The 9,931-nt window shown below is 45.7% G+C and overlaps 1 protein-coding gene across 3 annotated transcripts in view; it reads right to left on the minus strand.

Annotated features, from left to right (window-relative positions):
• CZH7orf57 (chromosome Z C7orf57 homolog) overlaps nt 1-9,748 on the minus strand; it is an 83,938-nt gene extending 74,190 nt beyond the window's left edge. For all 3 annotated transcript variants that reach the window (XM_032238226.1, XM_032238225.1, XM_032238228.1), the window contains exon 1: nt 9,678-9,748. The gene's annotated coding sequence lies outside the window, so the exon portion shown is untranslated. The remainder of the gene's footprint in view (nt 1-9,677) is intronic.
• Nucleotides 9,749-9,931: the final 183 nt, after the last annotated feature.

Here is a 9,931-nt window from a genome sequence, read left to right on the forward strand (position 1 = left end):
TTATTCCCACTCTAAATTTTTCCAGTGGGAAAGAAAAGAGAAAGAAAGAAATGCATTTTGTCTATTATTTATAAAGAATAAATAAGAATAATAGCACTTGAGCCATATTAGTCAAATCTCAACAGGGCAAATATACAAAATGGCTGGCCCATTTCCTTACACTAAGAAACGAATTCAAACGGAGTTAAACATTATAAACCTGCCAAAACTATAACCACTAGGAATACAAATTAAAATAAGCAAGAAAATGATAAGATTCGTCTACTCTAGACGAATTCAAATCACCAGGACTAGATGGATTATATCCCAGACTTCTGAAAGGGTTGGCAGACGAGATCTCAGAAAATTGAACCATATCTATCAAAGATCCTGGAGCACTGGAGAACTACAGCTTGCCCTTGACTTATAACAGTTTATTTAGTGACTGTTCAAAGTTACAGTGGCATTGAAAAAATAAATTATGACCATTTCTCACACTTATGACCATTACAGCCCCCCCCCTGCGTCATGTGATTTACATTTGGATGCTTGACAACTGGTTCCTATTTATGACCATTGCACTGGGTTCATGTGATCACTTTTGACAACTTTTTGACAAGCAAATACAACAGGGAGGCCAGGTTCATTTAACACATGTAACTAACTTAACAACTGCAGCAATTCACTTAATATGTGGCAAGAAAAGTTGTAAAATGGGCCAAAAAGGGCGTTGGTACTTACTTAATATGCCTCTTCTAATAAGGTGGAGATAGCATCCATGCATGGGTTGACACTGTCCGCTCTTTGATTGGACAGTCTGATTATTAATCTTTAAGATACGTTGTAGCTAGCTCCACCCAGCTTTTGGCAAAGAAACACAGACTCAACATGTTATCCAAACAATTCAAAGACTTTAGTAACCAAGTATAGCATCAAGTCAAGAAAAACCAAAATCAACATGGCTATACAGGAGATGTCTGTCTGTCTGTGTATGTGTGTGTGTGTGTGTGTGTGTGTGTGTGTATAAATACATAAATACACATACATACATACACACACACACATACATACAGTCAAAAAATAAAGAGAAATGAGAAGTAATGAGGAACAGTTGCCTCTCAGGGCAGGATGCTATCTGGATGCTATCTCCACTTTATTAGAAGAAGCATATCAGGTAAGTACCAATGCCTTTTCTGAACAGAGGTGGAGGTAGCATCTATGGATGGGACATACCCAAGCTGTACTGTCCTTACGGGTAGGACAAAGACTGGTCCGAATTAGTTCTGTTGGAATGAACTGTCTGTAATACTCTGCGGCCAAATGCCTCGTCTGCAGATGTGAATTTGTCCAATCTGTAGTTGTTTTTAAAGGGCAAAGGTAATGCCCATGCGGCCGCCCTGTATATTTCCTCTAGAAAAGCCTGCATCGCCCAAGCGGCAATGGTGGCAGTGCTTCTCATAGAGTGAGCGGTGATACCACTAGGAGCTGACTCCTGGTTCGATCTGTATGCAGTAACTATACATTTCCTGGCCCATCTACCAATGGTAGACACCAATACTTTCGGTCCCAGGGAGGTAGGCTGGAAAGAGACAAAGAGCATCTCAGATCTTTGAAATTCCAATGTACGTTGGATGTGGATTTTAAGTGCATGTCATACATCTAGCTTATGCCATTGTTTTTCTAATGGATCGGTCAGGGAGGGATAGAAGTTAGGTAAGATCACCTCTTGGGCCCGGTGAAACCACGAACTAACTTTGGGCGCAAATGAGGGATCCAATCTGAGAACCACCCTGTCCCCATGGAAGGTACACAAGTGCCCCCAACAGACAGAGCCTGGCGGAGGTTATGGCTACAGGAAGGCCACCTTTAAGGTGAGGAACTGCAGTGAGATCATGCAAAGGTGTTCGAATGGTGATCTGGTAAGAGCAATGAGCACCTTTGGCAAATCCCATGTGGGATAATGTGGGATAATGGTGAACTGCCAGCGGTCTGAGATTGGTGGCACCCTTTAAGAATAAGAACCTTATAGCGGGGTGTTATGATAACGATTGACCGCCCTCCCCCCCCGAAGTCAGTATTGTAGCCAAAGCCACTACCTGTCTCCTAATAGTATTAGGGGATGACTCCTTTTCTAGGCCAAGGAACAGATGAGATAGTAGGAACAATGCCCCTGGCCGAGCACCAGGTACAGAAGGTCCGCGAGGTGGCATTATACATATAGTCTGTGGAGGGCCTTCTGGAGGCCTGGATTGTGTCAATGATCCTGCAGGAGAAATTGTCTTCCCTCAGAGTGCCCCGGTCAATGTCCAGGCAGTCAGCTGTAGCCACTGAGGGTCCGGATGATCCAATGGCCCCTGACTGAGGGACATTCTGTCCGGTGGTATCCTCCAGGGTCTCTCCACCGAAAATGTTTGAATGTTGGCAAACCACAGCTGTCGCGGCCAGTGTGGGGCAAGGAGGACGATCTCTGCTCTGACGTTGATGACCTTGTGGATGACTCTGAAAAGCAGTGGGATAGGTGGAAATGCATAGAGAAGTCCCCGAGGCCAGGGACACTGCAGGGCATCCACCCCTTCTGCTCCTGGTGTACGGAACCTTGTAAAGTACCTAGGGAGCTATGCATTGGATGGGTGGCAAACATCCAAGACTAGAGCCCCGAAGTATTGCGTGATCTCCTGAAAGAGTCAAGGATGCAGTTGCCATTCGGTCTAATCTATCCTGGCCTTGCTGAGCCAGTCAGCTCTAACATTTGCCACCCCCAAGATGTATTCAGCTGTAATCGATAGGAGGTGACCTTCAGCCTAGGTTCCGAGGACTTTGGCCACCCTCATGAGGTGTTGTGATCTGGTGCCCCCGCAGCCGGTTCACATGAGCCTTAATGGCCATGTTATCCATTAGGATTAGGACATGCTGCCCCAAGATAGAATGCCTAAAACTCTGTAGGGCCAAGTGTGTGGCCTTGAGTTAATGCTCTGAGCTGCCTCTTCCTGACTCCACTGTCCCTGTGCTATCTGTGGCTAAGATCTTAGTAAAGACCCTAGTGCAGAGAAGAGGCCAAAGGGCAAGGCCAGATACTTGTAGTGACTATTTCCATAACAGAATCGCAGAAATTGGCAGTGGCTCTGGAGGATGGGTACATGCAAGTACGCTGCTGTTAAAACAATTGAGGTAAGAAAGTCCCCTTGTTGCACCCCTTCCAAGATCATCTGTAATGAATGCATTTTAAATTGTCTATACCTTAAGTATCTACTGAGCTGCTTTAGGTCCAGAATCGCCCTCCAACCTCCCGAGGATTTGAGAATAACAAATAAAACAGAGTAAAATCCTTGATGGAGCTGGTCAGCTGGCACCTTCTGAATGCCCCTAATATCCAAAAGGTGCTGGATAGCCAATCTTATCAGGTGTTTCTGCGGATTGCAGGAACAGGGCAATAAATGAAAAACCTCAGGGGAGTGGAGATGAAGAGTCAAGGGTCAAATCTAGGGTCAAATCTGCCCTAACCGTGGCCCTAACCCAACTGTCAGATGTGGTGGCATCCTATTGGTAAACAAAATGCATCAAAGCTCCCCCCCCATGGGAAACTGGTCCCTGAACTGGCTAGGGTTTACGATAATAGCAGTTTCCACCGTCTTGAAAGGGACACTTGGACTGGTTTTCCCTCTTCTGTCTCTATGGCTGTTGTCTTTGGCATTGGCCAAAACTCCCCTGTGACCAGAACCCAGAGGAAGCATAATCTGTGTTCCGAAAGAAACCCCCACAATCATGTGTCAGAAATTGCTGCCTTCTGGGATACGGAGCCAGGCAGGCAAACCCCATCCTGCTCTTTGAGGGTAAAATCTTACCCTCTTTGCCCTCAGTAAATAATGGGTGAGGGAATCCTCAAATAGGGCACCCCCTCTGTAAGGCTCAGATGCCAAACACCATTTGTGTTGCATGTCTGTTTGCCACTGTCACAATCAAAGAAGCCTGGGAAAGCCACAGAGAAAGCCATGGCCCGGGATGCAAATCTTGTGGCACTGAGGGTGGCATCCGAAGAGAATTGCACAGCTGCGACAATCTTATTGAGGTCCTGGCGAGCTCTGGAGTCACTGACTGGGATCCTCTCCTGAAATTGCTGCAACCAGAAGAGGCTGGACCTGGAGAAAAAGGAAGCAGCTGTTGAAGCCTGAACCGCCCAGGCTGCTGCCTGATGCCCTTGTTGTAGGGTCTGGTCAGCTCTTTTGTCCTCAGGCTTGAGGACCTCCTTCTGCGATCCCGGCACCGTAGTATTTGAATATAGAGCTGCTATGGGAGCCTTGATGGTAGGCCATTGAAGAATCTTATCAAGCTCCTCTGCCACATTGTAAAAACACCTATTGGTGGAGGAAGGTGCTGGGCCAGATGTTGGTGCCGACCATTGTCTTTGCACCTGCAACTGATGAGCAGGAATGGTATTTGTCTCTAACCTATGTTCAGTAAACAGAGCCCTGGCAGATGGTGCCTGTGCCAGGGCCGTGGAAGCCTCCACATGCTCCCCAAGCTCAGAGGAGACCTTAGCCTTGCATAACAATGGTTTGAACAGGGAAGGAGGAAAAAGCCCCATTCAGGCAGGTTTGTCTGGGATTGCACCCTCCTCCTCTGATAATTCTGCCTCCCTGATTTCCCCCTCCTCAAAAACAGGGGATTGACTGTGGTGAGGGTGAACTGGGGACCAGTCTTCAACCAGGTCTGGATTCGCCTTTGCCTGAGGAAGAGTCAGAGGAGCCACTGTAGGTCCTGCTTGAGTTTGCTCCTGCAGTCCTGCCGCAATGCCATGCTTGATGGCCTCCGTAGGTCTGCTGCATCAGCCTAAGAGGCATCAGCCTTGGAGGCCTGCTGCAGTGGGAATGAAAGAGGCCTCTGCACACCTGCCCGTGCCCATGATGCAATGGGGCTGTGACATGTCTCCAAAGGACATGTCTCCAAAGCTCGGCCATATTGATAGGCAGCATTGGGCTGAAGGAACCAGAGCTTGTCTCTAACAACAGGGGGGAACGGTGACTGGGGTGGGAGCTCACTGGCTGGATTCATTCAGGTCTGGAAGAAGAAGAGTGGTGCTTTAGACCAGCCTTTTCCTGAGGCTTCGGTGTTTTCGCTGCCGATTTTGAGGTTTCTCTGGCCTTCGAGCTCTTGCTGGTAGATTTACAGCTTTTCCTATGGGTCTGTGCCCCTCCGCCTCCTTGAGAGGTAGATGGCAACACAGAGGAAAGGGAGGCCTGTGCTATGGTCAATAAGTCTGGCCCTGCCTCCTGACATTCCCTGTCAATCTCAGGAAGGGGCCCGGTGATGCTGCTGTCCACCATTTTGAGGTTCCAGGGATCACAGTAATCGAAATGGTATTTGTGCCTCTTTTCCCATCAATCAGCTCAGCAAGATGGCGGTTCACACCTTTTTCCATCTGGGGCTAAGCTATAGAGCAATAGCAGGTCTCCTGCTATTGTTGGGAATCGCTCTAATCAATCTGACCAGGAATGCTCTATTGCTAACCAAAACGGACTATTGCAGCCTCCAGCCCTCGCCGTGGCTGTCAGTGCCCATGCGGTAAACAAAGGTGTTGCTAGCATTAGGCGGCTCCGAAGTGGCTTGTGGGGAAAAGCGCAGTCAAACCAACCTTGCAGCAATCACTACGAATACACACACACACACACACACACACACACACACACACACACACACACACACACATATATCTGATTGATATAGAAGGGAAACCAGGAAATTCAACACAACAATGGAGGTAGATAAGTTATGGTATATAGTTGAATGTTATTAGAAAGGGGTAAAATTAAGTGAGCTCTCCAAATCAAACTTGCCCCCAAGCCCATACCAGAAAAAGAACATTTTATTTTTCCTTGCTCTTATTGTGTGATTTCAAATTTGCTGCACAGCTGACTGACTTTTTGACCGGGGAGATACTGCAGGTGCAGCCAAGTATATCAGCATTCAGGCAATTCTTCCAGACCAGAATGCCATAAATGGGCAATATTGATTCCAAAAATTGTTCGGCAGATAATATTGGAAAGCTGGGTTTAATGAGAAGAAAGATGTATTTTAAGAAGCAGTCAAATATACTTGATTTGTTTAGTGATATTTCTGTACCATAGAAGCAAGTAAGATGCCTGATTGGCTGGCTATTGTTCTTTGTTCCTTTTAAATAGTATGGGTGATGGGGACAGGGGAAGAGATTTTAAAAATAATAGCAACAGTTCAAAAGAAAACATATAAGGAATTAGTCGCCTACTGAACTTTTGTAGAATAAAATACAAGGGGCAAGAATATTGGATGTAGTAATGTGTGCCAGTGTTTATCTGTGCATTCTTATTTATCTTTCATGGTATATGCAGACATTTAGCAGCACTTATAGCAGCTACTATATTTGCCACCTAACATTTCTCCTCAAATGGAGTAATTCCAGGTTTTACCATCACTTTTCCTGAAATAAGCAGGAGAACTGAAAATATTATATAGTTCTGCTAATGATAAATGTAAGGAATACAATTGGTAAGGCTGTATCAGCAATTCCCAGGCAGGAGAAAATTATTAGCCAACATAAATCAGGTGATCAAGGCCTTCAAGAAAATGACTAAGTATCTGTTAACACAGAAAAGCTAGGAAAAAATATTTATTTAGTATATATCCCATCTTTATTATCTTACAAATAATTCAAGCTAATGAACATATCCAACATACCCTTCTCCTTTTTTACACCCAACAATCTTATGAGGTGAGTTGGACTGAGAGAGAGTCACACAACTGGATTTCATGACTAAGGTAAGACTTGAACTTATAATCATACAGGTTCTGTCACTTCTATACTACAGTATACAGTACAAATCTTTAGGGGGTATATCACTTTTTGCTTGCCTGCAGTTAAGAAACTAATCTAACCATGTTTAAGAATTTTCTACTGAGTAAATCAAATCCTGAATTAAGAATTCTGCCTGTAGAGCCAAGACTTACAGCTGAGCCCTTGAATCTGACAGCAAGCTCTAAAGTAGTTTCTCAATCCATGAAATCATCCTCTAAAATGAACTGACTTTAAATTATGTATTTGGAATGGAATAGAATAATAAATGGCAAAACCCTAACTTTTAAAAAAAGCTTGCATTACAGATAACAGGGTAATACCACTCTGTCATTGTAATTTGAAAAAAAAGGGGTGGGGGTGCATGCAGCCACACAGACACAAAACCACAGGCAAAGAGGAACGGAGAAGGAAGAAAGACAGACGATGTAAGGGTGTCAAAGGCCATGTCGAGGGCTGACTATTGGACTGAACATAGTTTCATCATCTCCAAATTAAGCTTTCACATCAAGCCAAACGTCTCCCCTCTTCCCACGGGGGAAAAAACTGTGATAAAATGGATCAATGTCAATAAACTGAGGAACCCCAACACAGCAGCTTCACTAGCAGAAGATCTTGACAACCAACTCTCAGAGCTGCAATTAGAAGGAAATGCTGAGAAGGAGTGAGAACTCTTTCAGGATATTGTGCACTCTTCTGCACTAAAGGTTCTTGGACCCCCACGCAGGAAACAACAGGACTGGTTTGATGAAAATGATGAGGAGATCAAGGCTCCACTTGTTGAAAAGTAAGTGAGTGTTGTATCAGAACAACACTCGCAGGATCCTACAGAGCAAGCTTTGCAAGATGCAGGACTCCTGGTTAAGTACCAAAGCAGGTGAAATTCAGACGTTTGCGGATAGAAATGATGCTAAACGATTGTATGAAGCCCTCAGATCCTTATATGGACCTCAGATCTCAAGGAGCTCCCCTCTACTGGACTCAGATAGTGCAACTCTTATCACTGACCACCTGGAACAGGGTTTATTACCGAGACACAGTGTGGTTTCCGCAAAGAGTGTGACGCTATGGACCTGATCTTCGCAGCCCAACACTTCAAGAGAAATGTCAAGAGCAGAATGGTGAATTGTACATCACCTTCGTGGATCTCTAAAGCTTTTGACACTGTCAGTCATCAAGGTCTGTGGTGCATCATGTCAAAACTTGGGTGCCCTGATCGATTCATCCTGATAGCATGTCAGTTCCATGATGACATGACAGCTCATGTTCTGGATGATGGAGAAGCTTCAGAGGCCTTTCCTGTTACAAACTGCATCAAGCAAGCGTGCATATTAGCACCAACCTTATTCAGCATAATGTTTTCAGCCATGCTGTCAGATGCCTGCCAGAACAGTTCCTTGGGAGTTAGCCTGAGATACAGGACCGATGGGAAATTATTCAACGTGTGAAGACTCCAAACTGTCATCAAGATAAACGAGACTGTGCTACGTGACTTCCTCTTTGCTAACAACTGTGTCCTGAATGCTGGATCAGAGCAGGAAATGCAAGCCAGTGTGGACAAATTTGCAGCAGCATACAACAACTTCAGCTCCTTATCAACATAAAAAAGACCAAAGTGATGCATCAGTCAGCTCCAAAAGCCCAACATCAAGAGCCCACAATCACAGTGAAGCGATAAAAGCTGCAAGCAGTGGACCAATTTACATACCTTGACAGCACCCTCTTCTGTGCAGTGACAATTGACATTGAGGTCCACTGCAGAATCGCCAAGGCAAGCTCTACATTTGGCCTGCCATGGAATAAGCCTTGCTACAAAGTTTAAAGTCTACTGAATAGTGCTAACTATCCTGATGTATGCCAGTGAGACTTGGTCTGTATACAGGAGGCACGCTAGGCAGTTGAACCACTTCCACATGACCTGCCTCTGTAGAATACTGAGGATTTGGTGGCAGGACAAGGTGCCAGACACAGAAGTCCTCTCCAGAGCAGGCCTGTCATCAGTTTACAGACACGCTGGGCAGGCCATGTTGCAAGGATGCCAAAACATCACATCCCCAAACAGCTCCTCTATGGTGAGCTGTCTCAAGAAAAGTGAGAGAAAGGAAAGACACATTCAAGTCCCTGGAAATTGACACCTTCTCCTGGGAAAACTTGGCACAAGATCGATCAAGCATACTGTTCCACCAAGGCTGCCAGACATCTGAGGACAGAAGAACAACTGTGGTACAAGAGAAGTGAGCACTTCGCAAAGCCAGAGATGCAAATGCTGCAACAATGGTCCCCACATGTCTGCCTGGTAGAATATTTCATGCCCTTATAGGCCTTACCAGCCACCTGCGAACACATCATGGACAGCCCACAACTTGTTAGATGTCAAGGTCTTCTTCAAACACGATGGACGAACATCATAATCACAGTAAGCAAAATTAAGCAAGCATATATTTTGCAGCTAGTCTTAAGGCTTAACAAGGTGGAGTATTATAGGGAAACTTTCATATGTCTTTGAGGATCATGGCTCTCCAAACGTGGGGTAAAAATCCTGGTTGGCCCTGCCCTTGCCCAGTCGCCCACTTGCCTGCTTGCCCATTCACTCGCTGCTTCCGGGTGCTTGGCACTTTGCTTCCAGCCCATCTGGCCCACCCATCCACTATATAAGGTCCCTTTGTCATGCAGACTAGCTACTTGGTTCGCCGACCCCTGCACGATCAGACACTTGTCCTAGAATTTCTATGAACCTTGCCGACAGCTGCCCACTCAAACAGGTAAGCATTGCCAGTTCCGACCTAGCATGGTACACCTCCCCCACCGCCAGGTCCCTGGGCTCCCCTGCCTGGCCTGGCTAAGCCGCCTGGCTAACTACCAACTTTCCCCCTACCTTCCAGATTGCTTATCTTGACCGAATCGTGAGCTGCCTTGCTGTTTGAAGAACGGTTGCCTTGCTGTTTGCCTGCTCAGCTCCTTTTGAAATTCCTTGGCTTGCAGTCCGCAATCCATTTCATTGGCTAGCAACTAACTCTGCCTGCAATTAATCTCTTCTGCTAGCAACTGAATCTGCCTGCTTGCCTTGTGCCTTCAATTGGGTAAGTACAGTAAGTGTATTTTTTTACTTAAAAAATGTTACTTGGGTTT

Source organism: Thamnophis elegans, chromosome Z (assembly GCF_009769535.1).
Source record: "Thamnophis elegans isolate rThaEle1 chromosome Z, rThaEle1.pri, whole genome shotgun sequence".
NCBI classification, from domain to species: Eukaryota; Metazoa; Chordata; class Lepidosauria; order Squamata; family Colubridae; genus Thamnophis; species Thamnophis elegans.